This window comes from Macrobrachium rosenbergii, chromosome 36, assembly GCF_040412425.1.
Source record: "Macrobrachium rosenbergii isolate ZJJX-2024 chromosome 36, ASM4041242v1, whole genome shotgun sequence".
Lineage (NCBI taxonomy): Eukaryota > Metazoa > Arthropoda > Malacostraca > Decapoda > Palaemonidae > Macrobrachium > Macrobrachium rosenbergii.
Genome location: NC_089776.1, coordinates 11,059,640 through 11,080,417, shown reverse-complemented (window position 1 = coordinate 11,080,417; position 20,778 = coordinate 11,059,640). Strand labels below are relative to the sequence as shown.

Genomic DNA, 20,778 nt, shown 5'->3' with positions numbered 1-20,778 from the left:
AGACTTGTTTTACGTGGCTAAAACCAGTTGGTTACTTAGCAACGGGACCTACAGCTTATTGTGCAAAATGAGACAGAAGAGAATAGAAGCGGAGGTACAGTAAAAGGAATGAAACGGGTTGCAGCTAGGGGCCGAAGAAACGCTGCAGAGAACCTTAAGTAATACCCAAAGTGCACCGCGTGAGGTACAATGACGGCAGTACTCCTCTACGGGGTGTTGGGGGTGGGGGGATGGGTTGGATTAGGAAGGCTGCTAAGTATCAGTCACGATTTAAAATAAGGTCCTGAAGTTAAATCTTTCAGCACCTGTCCTTGAGACACAAATCCGGGGAAGCAAAACAACTTTCCAAATAGAAACCAGGATCTGAAAACAGCCCGAGAGAAAACAGGTCAATGTCGAATAACAAAGGGGCTTCAAGAAACACAGATCTGCACCAAAATCTGCGATGTCGTTTTTTTTTCAAGGTCTAAGAACAAAAAAAAAAAATAGATTGATTAAAAACTCTGAAAAAACAGGGGTCCGGTCACGAGAATTTGTCGTTTAAAACGAGCCAATATATTTTTCTTTTTCTTTTTACTCCTTCTAGGCACTTGCAAGTTTTATTAAAGTTATGACGTGTTGAAGTTATGCAAGAATGAAGGATGGTAGGATGAGAGAAGTGAATAGCAAAAATGATTTCTGTGGGTTAATATAGATGAAGTCCATTTCACCTTTCCCAACTCTTCGGCTTCAACGGGATGCCTCGTGTTAAAAACAGCAGTTCTCTCTCTTTCTCTCTCTCTCTCTCTCTTTTAAGGATAGGAAGGATATAGCAAAGGGAAGCCTGGACGGGTCCTTCATGCAAATTACAAGGTGGGGGGGGGAAAGGGTGGAAGATGTTGAGATTTAGATTATCCTGGATATTAAGGCCCATCCTTTCCAATACCTCTTTCAACCTCCCTATATAGGAGTTACTTGGTCTCTCTCTCTCCTCTCCTCCTAACACTTCCGAATTATTCCTTCTTGTCATCAGCATACATACAAACATAAGCACACACATATATATGTATACATGTGTTTTATATATATATATATATATATATATATATATATATATATATATATATATATATATATATATACATATATATATGTATATGTAGAACCTACTGGTCTACTGGGCATTGTGGCTATTACAATTACATATGTATATATATGTCCATATATAAATTATATCAATATATACATATGTGTAAGTATATATATACAGTATATATATATATATTATATATATATATATATATATATATATATATATATATATATATATATATATATATATATATATATATATATATATATATATATATATATATATATATAGGTAACTGAAGCCTGAAGGTGTTTCTGTAATAATCACAAGTACTACGTAGCGTCCTAAAGAACTCATTCTCTTCCAGAGCCCCTCATGGAAATTACTGTGAAATATTCATGTATGTGCATGCAAAATTAAACGATTGTTATAAATTTCATATCGTTCCGTATGCAAATTAGCATTTGACGGCTAATTGCCAACTCATGTACCCTTATCGATTACATCTTTGTTTTGTTTTTTCTTGGCGTATTATATAATAATAGCCTTACGACATGCAAGGTGTCCTAAATGGCAATCAAATTGAGCACTTTCTGTATTGACCAGGATCTCAGTTGTATTCATTAAATTTAATTTCTGTAATCGCGATGCTTAAGATAAACAAACCTAATACCATACACACACACACACACACACACACACACACACACACACACACACACACACACATATATATATATATATATACAGTATATACATATGTATATAAATTATATATAATATATATAATATATACACATACATACGCATACGGATAGATAGAGAAATAGATATATGTGCATGAGCATGCGAGAGAGAGAGAGAGAGAGAGTCACTTTAGCGGAGCACAATAACAAAACTGAATGCATTAAACGCGAGCAGTGAATTTTCTACTCACCAGAACATGCAGTCCACCGAGTGGTAGATTAAAGTTAGAGGCGTCAATCAATAACTCACAGTTGACAGGCGAGTGGCTGTCAACCCGAAAAAGGAAGACGGACGGGTTTGATTTTGTTAAACTGAAAATCTAACCTTTCGAGAAGATCAAATTTACTGCTGCCTTAAATGAGGTTACGATATTCCCTATTGAAATAGCTATACGTATTTTTTTCTTGGAAGGTAATACGGACTCAGTAGGTCTTTGAAGTTTTTGGTGGTTGGTTACTAACAATATTAAACGAGAGAGAGAGAGAGAGAGAGAGAGAGAGAGAGAGAGAGAGAGAGAGAGAGTTCAAATCTCCATTTCCAATTTCCATTGGTTATTCACATACAATTTTACAATATTTACAACGGGTAGCTTAACACTATTAACAGTAAAACGTTCATGAAAAGAGAGAGAGAGAGAGAGAGAGAGAGAGAGAGCGTTCAAATTCAAATCTCTATTTCCAATTTACATTGGTTATACACATACAATTTTACGATATTTATAACAGCTTAACATTATCAACATTAAAAAGTTTAAGAAAAATGAGAGAGAGAGAGAGAGAGAGAGAGAGAGAGAGAGAGAGAGAGAGTAATTCATGTGCAGGAATTAGGAGAGAAATGTCAGCATATCCGACCACACCAAATATCGACAGGCAAAGTGTTACACAGGGGGAACGGGTCTTGTAGCTAACTACTCAATAATGGATATGGTTAGTCGGTAGGGGTATACCACGGGGGGAGGATGGCAGCGAGGTGGGACGTGGGCTGATATAGGAGGTCCAAGCAGGCTGCCTATACCTGAAGTGTACTTTTCTACATTTCAGTCTTGCTGTACTTGGAAGCCTTCAGGCTGGGTAGATCTGTAATATACGTACGGAGTAGAATGGAATTTAAAATTTAGGCCAAAAACCAAGCGCTGGAACCTACTGTATGTGGTTATTCAGCTATGGAAGCTAAAATGCTTTAGAGGCGTAACAGGAGGAAAACCTCGCAGCTGCACTCGGCAACAATTGTTAGGAGACCGTGGGAAGTAAGATGGAAGAAAGAGAATGTATGAACGGAGGTACAGTAATAAGAATGAAAGGGGTTGCAGCTATAGGGGCCGAAGGGACGCCGCAAAGAATCTTAAATAATGCCTACAGTGCACCACGTGAGGTCTTCAGGTTTTAATTAGGTTACGAACTCTTTCTTGTTTCACATCTTCAGGAAAGGGTGGGCGCTCGCCTGGTTCGGTGCACGTGATGTTTTCAAATCTGAGTATCGCTCAGTTGCATAATGCATGCATTACCTTCCGGATTTCATGGCCAGATGAGGTATTTTAAAGTTCTCGGCCTTGCTATTCTTGTCCTTATTCCGTGCTTAATGCGAACAGCGCATTTAAAATTGTATTTTCCTGAACGAAGCATAACCCAATGCACGTATATTCAATGAAGCACGAGGCTGAGTGAAAGCGAAGGCAGTTTTACTTCTTTCGAAATTAATTTGGAACATAACATTGCGTCGTTCAATGCTTGTGACATTTCAAAGTTATTTTTAAATTGAACTGGGTACTCATTGTTGGCAGGTAAATACCTACAAGATTTTGGGGCCAAACTCCTACTGATATAACACCTAATCACTTCTAAAAGTTGTATGCGCGATATAAGGACACAAAACCTAGACTTAAACAAATAAACGGAATGTAGTACCTACAGATAGATTTTGGGGTCGGGTTTATACAGGTACACTTGTTTTGCTGCCAAGTTCGGCCAGAGCCCTCTCCATTTAACGGATTCATAACAGCACGAGTGCTGGAAAATCACTAAAATTGACATTTTGAATAAGTCAACTTTTTAAGCGTGGAAGAAAAAACATTCACTTTTTCCCAGTATTGGGTCTATTGCAGAATGGGAGTTTTCTGTTTATTTCAGAAATTACGTTTTTTATAAACATGCTTTCCAGCACGGCTGTCGTATGAACATGAGCTGTTTTCAAGACTTGTTGTTCGGAAAATGGGTGTCGTAGAAACATAAGCCGTTTTCTAGACTTACTACTCAGAAAATGGGTGTCGTATACACTTGAGCTATTTTCAAACATTGCAGCTCAGAGAAAATATCACTGACAGGCAGACAATAAACATGGTTTCATGTTTCTTATTGACTCTGATCGTAAAGTATAGATTCTGACGTAATAACACGTCCATTCAAGTACAGGAGAAGCCTTGGTAGAAGGTCAAGATATGAATTACTGATGATGTATCGCCGAGCGGAGTAATTTTTTATTTTCATGTAAGTATGACATAATGAGCTCACTTTTTCAGCATGATGGTTGCTTCGTTATGTATTACTTTTTCACCGTTCATGTTTTTCAGCAGTTTCTGTGTGTGGGTGTGTGTGAGTTTGTGTGCGCGCGTACTTTCAGGATAGCTCAAGAACGATTGGCAGACTTGGACAAAACTTGGCGGAGATGCTCACTCTTAGCAAAATAAATTTATAAATCAACTAATAAATAGATTAATAAATAAATAGAAAAAAGCATACTCATGATGAATCCTGATTCGTAACACTATTCATTGAAGACGAACAACCTTTAAAATATTTTGAGATAGTATTTGCTTATTTAAAGGGACGGGAAAAGGAAATTTCTTCAAGAAATAAAGCCTTTTATATATACAGTATATATATATATATATATATATATATAATATATATATATATATATATATATATATATATATATATATATATACATGATGGTAAAAACTCACAAAAACACATAAAAACATTTACACGTTGCAGCCATATATTTCTGACACTTCTGTGTGCTAATTCGTTCCTGATATATCCTTCCAGTACATAGACGGTTAAAGCTGGAAATTTTAAATGGTTTAAACGATTCCTAGCCGGCTATTTATTTGTAAGGCTATTCTTTGTGCTATTGAGATTTTTTAACGTTTTAAAAAATTATAGTAATTTGGTGGTTCTTGCAAAAATAAAGCACAACAGATTAGTCTTCCCTCTATGCTCCTTCAACTATAGGTCTAAAAACCTTCACAGCAGCTAGACCTACGTTACAGCAAGCCATTTAAACGATTGCAGAACTAGTTCTGTGATGGCTTTTTTTTTTTTTTTGGTTTTGGGACTGACGACAAAAGGGAGTATTTATTGTATAATACAATTACCTATGTTGACATTACTGTTTAGACCCATATGGGCAAAGCTACCTTAACGCCTGTTGCCTCAGCTGCACTAAGTTAAATGGTTTGCTTTTATTGCCTCAACGAATCCATTTTTTACACACTTTCATTTCCAGTTGTAACAATATCCATCGCCCGACCGACCTTACATCAGATTGCGCTCATAACTGTTCCTACTAACATTCGTCTAATCAATATAACTAATCGTATCATTGATGGCAGTAATAATAGTACTAGTAGTAGTTCGGATAGGGGAGGGGGAGGGGAGGAGGGACTGAAGGAGGAAGAGAACCGACTGTATCTTGCCCTTACGGTTCCAGTGATACTGCACACACGCAACGTAACATAGTCATAAGGAGGTAAATATTACATTCAATTCTGACCTTGAGGGTCTATATATAAGACCGCTGATAGACCGCTAAAACCAAGTTGCTTCCTTGTTCTCTCACTCCTGCTACTTGCGTGGATTAGTTTCGCGTTCTTAGCGAACACGCTGTAAATAATGTATCACGTCACTTTCTCGGTACGAAGTCAATATGCACGGCCATACGTGATTGCATGAAGCACGATACAAGCAACTTAAGAAATATTTGCCTACGTTTTCACAGAAGTGGATGATCCTTAGGTAAAAGAGTTACATACGAAATTAACTCGCTTTTGGAGCACGCACTGGTAAATTAACCGACAATATCTTTATAATAATATACTACTGAGCACTGTAGTATCAAGCTATTAGACCGAGGCAAAGAAACTTGACGTCCGGTTTTTCAATTCTCGCCACAAAGTGTAAAGTTTCCAAGGGGAAGTTTTGTAAACCTAAGTTGTTATACAAGCACCTGAAGTTTCAAGTTAAGTTCCAACAGAGAAGTTTTGTAAGCCTAAGTTGTCCTACAAGCACATAAAGTTTAAAGTTCCAACGGAAAACTTTTTTAAAATCTAAGTTGTCACATACGAACGCTTTCAAGAAACGGTTAATCTTCTATTATGTCCCTCTCAACACAAAGTTTGAATGCCACAGGTACATCGGTTCTCTAGCTATATCCTTGACAATAATGGCAAATGAATCATCTCAGAATGATTCAGGAAGATATGAAATGGAATATTGAGTCTTGACATCTGTAAACAAGTAAAAAATGCACTTCGGCGCAGTCGAGTTTCCTGTACAGTGTATAATCAAGGGCACCGAAAATACAGTAGGTCTATCTTTCGGTGGTCTCGGTATAATGCTGTATGAGCCGCGGCCCATGAATCTGTAACCACGGCCCGGTGGTGGCCTGTCCTATATCGTTGCCAGACGCACAATTATGGGTAATTTTAACCTTATATAAAATAAAAGCTACTTAGGCAAGAAGGCTGCAGTTTGATATGTTTGATGACTGGATGGTGGATGATCAACATACCAATTTGCAGCCCTCTAGCCTCAGTAGTTTTTAAGATCTGAGGCGGACAGAAAAAGTGCAAGAATTATATATGAAACCAATCATCATAATCTCTCTCTCTCTCTCTCTCTCTCTCTCTCTCTCTCTCTCTCACTCTATCTATCTATCTCTCTCTCTCTCTCTCTCTCTCTCTCTAAAGCACTCAGTCATACACCTTCAAGTTTCGATATATGAAAATCTAATGTATCATAATCTCTCTCTCTCTCTCTCTCTCTCTCTCTCTCTCTCTCTCTCTCTCTCTCTCTCTCATACCATCAAGCAAAAAAAAGCATTTCACCTTCAAGATGTGAGATAATGTGAAAAAAAACAAGGTAAATATTGTAGACATTATTAGGATGTGACTCTCTAAAGTCTCTACACCTTCAAGAATTATCTGAAACTAATGCATCATAATCTCTCTCTCTCTCTCTCTGAGTAATAATACCCACCAGCCTTTCAGGGCGCCCTGACGATAAATATGCATCGGAAACAAACACTAACAAAGTCGGACCCGACAATGGTACCACCTGTCTAGCCTTTGCAATCCTCTCTCCTTTATGTCGATTTTTCCATTCTCGGTTCCCTATAATCCACGTGATTACGCATACAGTTGGCCGCGCCTTTGATCCGCGTTGCTTTCGCTCGAAAACAATGGTCCCACCTCTCTCTCTCTCTCTCTCTCTCTCTCTCTCTCTCTCTCTCTCTCTCTCTCTCTCTCTCTCTCTCTCTCAGAAGTTGTGTCTCGCTGGCTGCTACGTATGATGTACGATTTATTAAAGATCATAAGTGTAATATTTTGTGTATGAATGCGTGTTTTTATAATCGTCGAATTGTTATTGCAGACACGTGCTCTAGTTGGGTACGAATTTTAAATACGTGCGGTTAAGGCCCCTCGCTTTGACGTGTGTGTGTGTGTGTGTGTGTGTGTGTGTGTGTGTGTGTGTGTGTGTGTGTGTGTGTGTGTGTGTGTTTGTTAGACTTGGTTAATTTCTCCGTGTCAAAAAATCTCTTGGACAACATGAATGACATTTGCATGATTATATGAGGTATTATCATAGAGTTTGTATGTTCAGTCGTTTTGCTATACGCTAATGTTCGCGGATTTTCGAATGAAATCAAATGGAGCTGTTCTTTAGTGTTTACGAAACAAAACATAAAATTCAGCGAAATTTTTAAATATATATATATATATATATATATTATATATATATGTATATAAATTTATAGTCTAAATTTTTTATTTTTTGGTTCAGTAACACTAAGTCAATAATGTGAAAAGCAGGCATTCTATAGAATGCCTAGCCAATATATAAATTACAATGCCTGAAGTTTTTAAGCAAGGTATGAAAATATACATATATATATATATATATATATATATATATATATATATATATATATATATATATATATATATATATGTGTGTGTGTGTGTGTGTGTGTGTGTGTGTTACCGGCAATGTGTGAAAAGCAGGTATTCTATAGAATGCCTAGCCAATATATACAATGCCTGAGGTTATTCGGCAAGGTATGAAATATCTACTACAGTTAAGGAGACCACCTGCAGACCAGTAAAACCACCTCTCTATATTTCATCATTCTTTTATACTCATCGGCGAAACTAAAGTTGTTTCATCTACACCCCAATCATAGTCATTTCCATAACTAAGACATCCGATCCTTTCAGAGGTACGAACTAACGGCGTTCTGCGCGATGTCATAAAAAATCAAATCAAACAAATGAACAGGAGTCGACGCCATATTTCTTAGACTTTGACAGACAGCCAAAATATCTTGTGGGTAATGGGAGTCAATAAGGCCCGAGAGCCAATAGAGTATAATTTATCATGATTCTATATAATGAAAGGATATTTATTTTTTAGGTTAAATGTCTCCTCATAATCAGGTGTTACAAGTGGTTAAACATGATTTTAGGAGATGAATAAAAGAACAATAAATATATTATATATATACATATATATATTTATATATGTATATATTCAATATACTACAAACGTCCTTTAATATCAATTCGCTCTACGGAAATAATATATTTTCATATATGTTACCGAAGGGAATTTTTTAGTTGATAAGTTCGTCGTATAAAATTCCCCTTCGGTATCATATATGAAAATATATTATTTATATATACGTTGTCTCCTTTACATGAATATGAATCACGGTGATGTGATAAAAAAGTCATATGTATATATATATATATATTATATATATACAAGCATATACAATATATATATATATATATACATATATATATATATATATATATATATATATATATACTGTATATATTATATGTGTATATATATATATATATCTTTATTTATATATGTATATATATAAATAAAAGTAAATAAACAAAAGCTCCCATTAGAGAACGAAGAAAAACATTGTCGTTACTTGAATAACTCAAAAAAAAAAATAATAATAAAATATGAAGCAAAGGTCGGCGGTGCGTGTCCGTGGCCCAAGGACAAAGGCCGTAAAGTCAGGGTTGGAAATGAAAGATCAGTGACAAAGTAAACAAATAACTTTCACTCTCTCTCTCTCTCTCTCTCTCTCTCTCTCTCTCTCTCTCTCTCTCTCTCCTTTATACATCCCTACAAACATAATTATTTGAGAGATATCATGAAGATGAATATATCACATATACCTACATTCATTTCATTCACAGACTTTCCCATCTTACAAGGAAACGACTCGTGTAAGCATAGCCCTGTCGAATCTAAGCGCCTCATACACAAGGGGTGAGATTGCTAGCCCCCTCCCACCCACCCCCAAAACGCCCCTTCAAAATGTCAGCGAGGGTAAGGTCTATATGTCAGTGGGAGTCTTTCGGGAGAGAGAGAGAGAGAGAGAGAGAGAGAGAGAGAGAGAGAGAGAGAGAGAGAGAGAGAGAGAGAGAATGCAAAGCGGGCTGAGCCGAAATGACATTTAGGCCCTCCTATATCTTCCGTCACCTTTATAGACGCCATTTTGTTAATGCTCTATGCGCTAGATAGATAAATAGATCGATAGATGTATAGAATAGACCAGATATACAGATAATGATAAATACAGAACAGATAGATAGGCGCCAAATAGATATATAGAATAGACAGAATAGATAGATATAGATAGACAGATAGAATAGACAGAACGAGTAGATACATAGATAGATATACAGAATAGACAGAATAGATAGATAGACAGATAGAATAGAATACACAGAACGAATAGACATATAGATAGACAGACAGAATAGATAGCAATGATAGATACACAGATAGAATAGATTGACAGAATAGACAGATAGATAAAATAGACAGAACGAGTAGAATAGATAGATAGATAGATAGATAGATAGATAGAAAGATAGATAGATAGAGATCAGGAGAGTAGGATGCTGCAGGCTAGGTATATGCCTAACACAACAACGGTGTCTCCATCAAGGGCCCTCGTCGTTTACTACATGATTTGATTTCGTCCCAGTCCAGCGTTGTCGCAGTGACGTAGTCTATGGCATTGTTGTACACACTGCGTGCTTTTACAATATGTTCCCTGGCTACGTGTGTGTTGTGTGTGTGCGTGTGTGTGTGTGTGTATGGATATTTCTATGTTAGTGTGTGTCAGGTCATGTGTATAAGAAGCCACATCTCTCTCTCTCTCTCTCTCTCTCTCCATATTTAAAGACATGCATATATATACATATAAATACATACATACATATATATATATATATATATATATATATATATATATATATATATACATAAATATATATACATATATATATAAATATTGCATATATATATATATATATATATATATATATATATATATATATATAGAGAGAGAGAGAGAGAGAGAGAGAGAGAGAGAGAGAGAGAGAGAGAGAAAAGTTTGCTGGGTTATACATTAGTACAGAGTAGATGGAACAGCAAGACTATGGACGTAATGGTGAGAACAAGAGTAGCTGGAGGTACGTCTGATCATTATTTAGTTGAAGAGAAGGTTTAAACAAACAGAAGTGTAAGTTAGAGAGGACAGGGTAAAATGTGACTGTATATATATGTGTGTGTGTGTGTTGCCCACTAGACTGCTATGAGTACAGCTCTAGAAAATAGCAGGGACGTTTATATAGTCAGCTAAAGACCTTGATGGAAAGCGTTGTCTGAAAATATGAAAGCAATGCCAGTTTGAAATAGAGGCGCTTTCTTCAAGAAAAGGGCCAGGCAACCGTTTGTTTTCAGCCAACAGATAATAAAGAAGGTAAACAAAAAATCAGAAACTGGGTTAAGGACAGAACTGAAACAAGCACGATGTCTAAGTCTGGGCGAAATGGCCTTTAACCAAGTTTGGCGGGAGAACGTCACATGAGACTAACGGAATAGGCGAATGTTATGCCGATCAAAAACCACCTCAAGATCCCAAACATCTAAAGGGATGAACAAAAGTTCATAGGCTTCTTAACAAGAGTCGATGAAAAACACACAAAGATAAAAGGGCTGCGCTATTCACCTTTAAAAGTCACCGGTTGAACAATGCAATGGTGTCATACGACGCTCTTATTCAGAGCAAGGTGGCGCTACGAAAAAGTAATCTCATAAGCCTAGTTCTTTGTTGTCCTTGACGAATCTCAGCAATGCGGATAAAGCAGTTGGAACTAAAAGAATTCCTGGTGAAGGTGAGAAAGTTAGTGGGACTCGGCTTCATTGTAATAGTACAAGATGGAATAAAACAACAGCTGCGGATGAGAAGCTTAGTACCACTAGACCGAAAGAGCAGGAAAGACGCCATTGCTGATGCTCATTTGTCTTGGAGTATAAAAGTCCCTGGTAAAGGGTGATACTGAGCTTCTCTTTTGTTATAAAATGATGTTATGCGCAACTGGGAGTAAAAGGTAACGATGTTGATAGGATGGTATTTAATACTGTGTTAGCATTAAGAAAAATCTTCTTTCGTGATTCACTTACATGTTGCCAATAATGAATTTATTAGACGGACATTTATACTTCGATAGTCTCTCTCTCTCTCTCTCTCTCTCTCTCTCTCTCTCTCTCTCTCTCTCTCTCTCTCTCTCTGTTGGAATAGCGGGTTAAAGTAACATTTGGTAAGTGGCTGTCACATCCGTATACAAATGTGTCATTTTCTCGAGGCTAATAGTCATTATGACAAAAACTGTAATGCAAGATGTCAGGACACAAATTAGGGTAAAACTTTTAAAAACTGTGATTCCCTGAAGTATAACTATACTATAATAAATATTACGAGTTATAATTCGTACTGAGGGGTAGAATATTTCGTGCAAAAAATCCAGTCAGCGATAATAAATAAATAAAATAATGCGATGCGCCGAAGTTTCTTCGGCGCAATCGAGTTTTCTGTACATCGCACAATCAAGGCCACCGAAAATAGATCTATCTTTCGGTGGTCTCGGTATAATGCTGTCTGAGCCGCGGCCCATGAAACTTAACTACCGGCCGTTGGTGGCCTCTCCTATAGAGTTGCCAAATGCACGATTATGGCTACTTTAACTTTAAATAAAATAAAAACTACTGAGGCTAGAGGGCTGCAATTGGTATGTTTGATGACAGGAGGGTGGATGATCAACATACCAATTTGCAGCCCTCTAGACTCAGCAGTTTTTAAGATCTGAGGGCGGACAAAAAAGTGCGGACGGACAGACAAAGCCGGCACAATAGTTTTCTTTTACAGTAAACTAAAATGAAATATAAAATAAATTAAATTAAATTAAATTAAATTAAATTAAAACTTAATCAAAGATAACTTCGCTATCATTAGACTCAAGTTTCTTTGGGCACTGAAGGAGCAAGATTTGAAGATATTTCTCAATATAACCAACGGTATAATTCTGTTTTAACAAACCTTGATGATTTTGTTACGCTAATTTTTTTTTCTGCTTTTATTTTGTTGTTCGCATTTTTAACTGGTTCTGTCTTTTGTTTAGAAGCTGATCATGAATCGTTTTTGTACTTGTATGTATACATGCCATGAAAATAAAATCAGTGTTAGGATACTGAAAAATAAATACTGCATGTGTTACTAAAATACTTCTTTTAAACCTGCCTGATTATTATTATTATTATTATTATTATTATTATTATTATTATTATTATTATTATTATTATTATTATTATTATTATTACCCAGAAGATGAGTAGAGTTCATCTTCTGAATAATAATAATAATAATAATAATAATAATAATAATAATAATAATAATAATAATAATAATAATAATAATATTCATTCAGATCTTCAAATGAACCTCAGCATTTTGAAGACCCCGTAATTCTCACACTGGTCGATTAACCTTCCATTCCGTTACGAGAAGCAAAAAGAAACCTCGGGAAACACAGAATGCTTTAGGCATTGACAGTAATCGATACGCTACTTCTATAGCCCAAGTGAACTTTCTCTCTTTAAGTCTTCAGCTGAAAACCCTAATGAACAGAGAGTGTCAACAGACTATTATAAACCCAAGATGGCTCCAGAGGGAAGTCAGCTTGCAGAGAGAGAGAGAGAGAGAGAGAGAGAGAGAGAGAGAGAGAGAGAGAGAGAGATGGGTGCGCCTTTGGCTTATTATCTACGCGTCACCTACTCCGAGGTGATAGTACTAGACTTAGGGGAAGCTCCTTGGGACGCCGTGTTTAGTACTAGCCCCTCGGAGATCAAAGTATTATGTACACCCATTTCTATGTTGCGTGGTCGACAAATTATATTAATAAACGATATCTTAGTATAATAAACGATATCTTAGTATAATAAACGATATCTTAGTACTAGCACCTCGGAGTAGGCGACGCGTTGATAACAGGCCGGGGTAGCACCGAGCCATGTTGTAGGAAATGTTGATAAATAAATAATAAGACCGATAAACCTGGATTCAGGAAACGTCAGCAGGTAGCAGGGATGAATTTGATCCTCAATTCACTTGAACATTTGAAGATCAGAAGATTCCACAACTGCACTAGGCAAAACTATTCCACACTTTGACTGAGGCCAGCATGAAACTCCTGGTAAACTGCAGCAAATCTACAATGCATTAATGTACTTTTCGACAAAATTCGTTTTTCAAGGACTCTCTCTCTCTCTCTCTCTCTCTCTCTCTCTCTCTCTCTCTCTCTCTCTCGTCGGAGTCTGAAGGATTAATTCCCTAAGCTGATCGATCTCTCTTAATTGAAGATTTATCAACCAAATTCATCTTCCGAGAAGTTACTGATACGCATCTCTCTCTCTCTCTCTCTCTCTCTCTCTCTCTCTCTCTCTCTCTCTCTCTCACACACACACACACACACCTCGGAGTATAAAGGATTAATTTTCTTGGCTGACTTTCTTAACTGAAGTATCTGTCGGCAAGATTATAATTTTCCAAGGACAAGTTACTCATTTCCATTTCTCTCTCTCTCTCTCTCTTCAGAACCAGAAGGATTAATTCCCCAGGCTGATTCCCTTAACTGAATAGCACACAGCAAGGTGCAAAGCTTCCGTGATCCTTGGGAATAACATTGCAATATTATGCTGTCAATCATTTCATCACGAACTTGCATTCTTTGGTAAAGAATCCCTATATCTTTTTGTTAATATTATGTATGGAACGAGGAATGTCTATGTGACCTTGCTTTGAATCAGATCAGACATACTATATTTGCTCATTTCGCATTTCAATGTTGTTTGAAGAAAGCGCAGATTTTTAGTTTTCTGTAAAAGAAAACTGTTGCGCCGGCTTTGTCTGTCCGCCCGCACTTTATTTTTATCCGCGCTTTTTTCTGTCCGCACTTTTTCTGTCCGCCCTCAGATCTTAAAAACTACTGAGGCTAGAGGGCTGCAAATTGGTATGTTGGCCATCCACCCTACAATCATCAAACACATCAAATTGCAGCCCTCTAGCCTCAGTAGTTTTTATTTTATTTAAGGTTAAAGTTAGCCATAATCATGCTTTTGGCAACGATATAGGATAGGCCACCACCGGGCCGCGGTTAAAGTTTCATGGGCCGCGGCTCATAAAGCATTATACCGAGACCACAGAAACATAGATCTATTTTCGGTGGCCTTGATTATGCGCTGCACCGGCTGTACGGAAAACTCGATTGCGCCGAAGAAACTTCGGCGCATTTTTTTTTACTTGTTTTTAATGAAGCGAAGACGGGATGAATATTCTTCAGTATTAGTGAAACGTTTGCAATGCATGCATGCATATATGCGTGGGCAAGCAAAATGTTCGTGCATGCGAACACGAATATTTGTATGAGGTTTCTTGGTAAATTGTCTTTTATTCCTGTGCACTTACAACTTTGTGATATCTTTATTTATGTGACAGAACTATTATTAGATTATTTGTCGCATTGATTAAATTATGAATGAACGAACTCATTAGCATATTACGCAAGACACGATAACAGAATGTTTTTTTCTTTTTTTTTTTTAGTCCTTTAGGGTTTATAGCAGTCTGTTAAGTCTGTCCAAAAGGTTTTTCAGCTGAATTATTAAAGAAACTGCAGAAGACGTTTGGCTTGTGGAAAATTGTACCTCGAGAGATTTGAGTGATTTTGCAAACAATAGTTTGTTAAACAGGATTGATTGATTGATTGATTGATTTTAGACATAATGCCCAACACTGGGGCAGCTAAGGCCATTCAGTGCTGAAACGGAAATTGACAGCAAAAAGGTTTGAAAGGTGTAAAAGGATGAAAACCTCGCAGTTGCACTATGAATCAATTGTTAGGAGAGGGTGGACAGGAAGATGGAAGAAAGAGAATATGAACGGAGGTACAGTAAAAGGAATGAAAGCCGTTGTTAAACAGGAGCTCTAAGGTATTCTGAACATTTATTTATGTTATAAATTTCTGACTCACATCAGGATCAAATCCAGGTCTTCCGGTTGAAAGGCAAGGGCGCTGCCCACTAGGCCATACAATTCATAAAAGAAGTTGGAACCTGAGTGCCACTTCTTTTGTGACTTGTATGGCCCCAGTGGGCAGCGCCCTTGCCTTTCAATTGAAAGACCTGGGTTCGATCCTGACGTGAGTCAGAAATTTATTTCTGTTCCACACGTGATTGTGTGTTGATTATTTCTATTTATGTTATATATATGCTTAAAAACTTAAAATAATCACGATAATAATTTTAAAAAAGTTGTCATATTTATCTTAACATCAGCTTTCGAGTCACTCATATCGGTAAAGTTAATAATAACGAAATAATAATTACTCACGTCTTCAAAGAATTCTATTTTCATGTCGGAATGTTCTTAAGGCAACGTAGCTTGTAATGGAGAACCTAGGATTACGGTGCATGAAATGTTATAAAAACGTGATTCCTTCATGTCCTGTTACAACAAGTTGAACTGAATTGAACTGAACTGAATACAGAATTTAGGCCAAGCACTGGGACCTAATGAGGTCATTCAGCGCTGAAACGGAAATTGACAGTAAAAGGTTTGAAAGGTGTAACAGGAGGAAAACCTCGCAGTAGCACTTTGAATCAATTGTTAGGAGAGGGTGGAAAGTAGGATGGAAGAAAGAGAATATGAAAGGAGGTACAGTAAAAGGAACGAAAAGGGGTTGTGGCTAGGGGCCGAAGGCTCGCTGCAAAGAACCTGAGCAATGGCTACGGTGCACCGCGTGAGGTGCACTGACGGCGCTACCCCCTACGGGGACGAGTTGTAACCGCCTTCTAACCTGAATAACCATAGCTTTATCAGTTTATCTCTCCTTTTTTATAGAAAGAATTCGTGTTGATGAATATCTGAACAATTAGGTTTATAAACCACGGTTTTTTTTAAAGGTATGAAAGTTAAACCATCATTTGGTCTAATTTGTGCAATGCAATGCATTACATTACTACCCTAATACAATTCTCCTCGAATGAACACCATAATTTTCTTTGGAAACGCGAATTTCAAGTCAATGGCCCCTGTGGTCGGCTTGTTACATATGAATACGGTTCATCTTCTGAATAATAATAATAATAATAATAATAATAATAATAATAATAATAATAATAATAATAATAATAATAATAATAATTTGTGGGTCTCATTTCCTTAACAGAATTTCTTTCACACTAATGAGGGTGATCCAGAATAGCCGGAATAAACTGACAGTGCAACGCGTGTATGTGGCGCTGCGTTGGGGCATAAAGTGGCACCTACTTTCCTCAGTGCAAATATTCAGTGGCACGCGAAGTAGAATACTCATTCTTATTGACTCGAGGTCCCTTCCCCCAACCACCCTCCCTCATTCCTCTAACATTTGGGGTTCCTCTGATTTTTGGATGGCTGCACTCTTGGAATATGAAGCGAGTTAAATTTGCACTCTACAACTATGCATCGTTGTAAAAGTGTTTATATATATATATATATATATATATATATATATATATATATATATATATATATATATATATATATATATATATATATATATATATATACATACATATACTTACAATATACAGTATATATATATATATATAATATATATATATATATATATATATATATATATTATATATATAGTATATACATACATATACTTACAATATACAGTATATATATATATATATATATATATATATATATATATATAATTATTGTTGAAGTATATTTATCAAATATTCCTTTGCAGGTATGAACAAATTTCTCCAAACGCAAAAAAACAATGTTATAACATTACCACCAATAATTACCGGCATAATATGACCATCATGCGAAGAACTCGAGCAGGAAGCACAACAATAACAATGATAATCACATTCTAAAGGCAACCACCTTAAGACCTTCACCACTAAAACACATCCCGTTAATCTAATCGACAAACAAATCAATGTATTGCTTCCAAAAAAACTCACCAAGAGCGACCCCGGCCAAAGTAGATATCGACGATCCGATGATTGATTCGTTGACAAGCTCCGTCGTTTTCTGAGCCAACCCAGTCATTACCGACGGGAGGAAGTATTGATGGTTTCTGAATAGTTTTCTTACTGTTTTCTAACTAATGCACTCACGGGTTTTTCACGACAGTTCGCATTTGAAGGGCACGGTCAGTCTGAGCGAGCAGTTGCGACTACGGTGAACTTCTTCGCTTTTCTTTTTTTTCCGATAGACTCAGTTCACTTTTTTCTTTCTATTTCAAAGTTCACGGGGAAATCGCAAGCTGAGAACTGCAGTTCTGAAAGACAAGTCATTATTAAAGAAAAAAAAAAGTCGTAGGAAAAGCGAGTACTTTCAAAAGAAATGTAATTTAAAGAGTTATTTAAAGGGGATACTGCAATTACTAAAGGAACTACTGAAAAAGAATTCAATTGACAACAGTGACACTTACCAGTCTAACAGACAGAGTAAGAGATTGAAGAGCAATTCAAAATTAGCACAGCCAAAATGAGGGGAGGAAAATGCAGGTGAAGACCATAACGTTAGAATTACTGCACACACACACACAAACTGGGTGAATTACTGCACACGAATCAGAAGGGAAGCCAATCGTCTCGAAGAAGTATACAAGAAGAAGAAGAGAGGCAAATTAAAACACGTAAACATATAAAATAAGACCAAGAAACATCAGTGGATAGACCATCATGATAACCATGGCTAAAATTGGGAAGTCCACCTCCATGATTGAGAAGAGACACAAAATAGAGTGGAAATTATGACGGAGAACAACGCCGCCGCACTCAGCGGGATCTGCCTGCGACAAACGGCACACCTGCTCGCGCTCGACTTCGACTCACTACTACTTCTGCTAGTACTAGTAACCGCCCGGGCGCCGCGTATCGGATCGACAGGTTAGCGAGCCACACGAGCAAAGACCTATAATAAGAGCCACGAGTCTTGTTTACGTTGTTTGTTGTTCAACTGCCGCGGTGACGACCTTCTCTGATGGTCAGACGTTACTATGCAGTGCCAGTGTCTTTTAGGACGGAAAAATTTAGTTTATTGCGTTGGAAAAGTTATGCAGTTCTGTAATTGCGAGCTACTTGTAATCTCTCTCTCTCTCTCTCTCTCTCTCTCTCTCTCTCTCTCTCTCTCTCTCTCTCTTAGCCAGTGCAATTAGCACATAAAAGATTTAGGTTGCTTACGGAGAAAAATGACTTCCTGTAAATCTGTGTGTGTGCCTTTATAAATCCCTACCATTAGCTAAGGCTTATCTTCAACGGAAGTTTATTGCCGTAATTGTTTGACGCGAAAGTTAGTCATTTTCCTCCTTGCGCGCTTAATCATATTATTCATGAACCTGTTGTCCTATGTGGATTCTGCGGAAATTTTTTATGAAATTGTTTTGATGCACCTGTAAATGATAACGTTACAAACTAGAAAGGAGAAAATGACATGAGTAAAACCAGATTCCAAGAATGCAGAGGTTGAACGGTTGAACAATACTTAGGATCACACAGACCAGTGGTTCTTAACTCGTTTCAGGTCACGAACCTTCAGCTCAATAAAAAAAAAAAATGTCGTGTACCATTCCTTTACTGAGTTACGATAAATAAAGCATAGACGATAAAAATTTTAGACTGATATACATTTCTTACATAAGAATTACAACCTGAAGATTGTCATCACATTTTGTTTAATAGGAATAATACAATAAAAAGAATGATGATTAACATCATACTTTTTGAATAGGAAGAATACAATAAAGTGGATGGTCAGTTATTTATCTGGATTAAAATGTTCTTACTGCATTTCTGTAAATTCATATATATGTGTAGCAATCTCCAGTTTATTACCAAGACATAGGGAGCGTCCTGTGGACCACCCACAATGTTAGCAAGGACCACTAGTGGTCCATGGACCACCAACTGAGAACCGATGATATAGACCCATATCAGATGTCATTTCTGTCAAGAATTATTGACACTTTGCCATACTGGCAGCTCGCTGAACATTTTGAAATGCGCAACATTGTACAGTACCAGGAAATGAGAATCAGCTTTTAGAAAAATCGCTAATGTCTCTGTGATAAATGATCTGAAGTGCACGGGTGACGATAAGTGCTTGACCCTGATGAGTCTAGTTTAGCGCTTGACGCAGCAGTGCGTCAGCTTATGATGCAAGACTCTGAGTGAATAAACAGTTAAAACGATGCACTGGTTTGGCTCAAGATCCATCCCATTCCTAGAACTTTTAAAATACAAATCGGAAACTTTACATTGGCTTCAAAATCTCTGACATAGGCATACCACAATGCATGCCTTGTGGTGCCGACGTTTGGTGTTTACGTCATCGAATGATCATAATTACAATATATATATATATATATATATATATATATATATATATATATATATATATATATATATTAAAAGTTATCGTTTTTTCAGGTGACACGACAAAAATAAGGTATGGAGAGCAGAGGAAAAGGTTTAAGCTAAAAAAAAAATAAAACCACTGTACAGTATATAGGACTAAAAAGAAAGGGCTCCCCCAAAAAATATTGATATTAAAACAGTAAAAATAAATTATATAAAAGTGCAAATGGTAAGGACAGTGACGATTATTACAGAGAAATGAAGACAACAAAGATATACTTAATCGTATAATCACAAGAGTAGTTTACTGTAACAGTCTCCACAGTGGTTACGAAAGTTACAGGGTGTAATTAACAAGGCTGCGGAAATATTATTGAATAATTTCCAACGGGATAGAAACACGCCCATTCTTATACAGAATTAAATATAAAATATGTATTTTAACAAAACATTGGTATACATTGCAGTAATGAATAAACAAGGTAATATGTAAATTCCAGGTAATATGTAAAAGTCCTTCAACAGAAATAACACCAACGAAAGCATAACAATGTATACAAGCGTAAAGGAAATATAGATTAATGACACATGGATGCAACAAATATAATTGGAAACGCCCTTTGAATACACGGGACCAAGAATATTCAATAAGTTGTCCCAAGTTTTAAAAAGACGCGAAAACAGACACTTACGGTGAAACTACAGACTTTATTAAATGTGTTGCGAAGTTGGAAAAATAAGTTATTCTTTGAAACTATAAACAGATAACTGAAAAACAAATTTGGCAGTCTAATGGATCAAAAGAGCGTGGAAGTAGGGCTTCCAAAAATAAAGGATCATAATGACGATGTCCTTAACAGAAACATTTCAGGTGAAAAT

General features: G+C 36.7%; 1 protein-coding gene across 1 annotated transcript in view; it reads right to left on the bottom strand.

The window, feature by feature from the left end:
- Positions 1 to 20,778, bottom strand: part of LOC136856615 (pecanex-like protein 4) — an 83,685-nt gene that overhangs the window by 62,320 nt on the left and 587 nt on the right. Inside the window, exon 2 of the transcript XR_010858424.1 lies at positions 17,500 to 17,819. The gene's annotated coding sequence lies outside the window, so the exon portion shown is untranslated. The remainder of the gene's footprint in view (positions 1 to 17,499; positions 17,820 to 20,778) is intronic.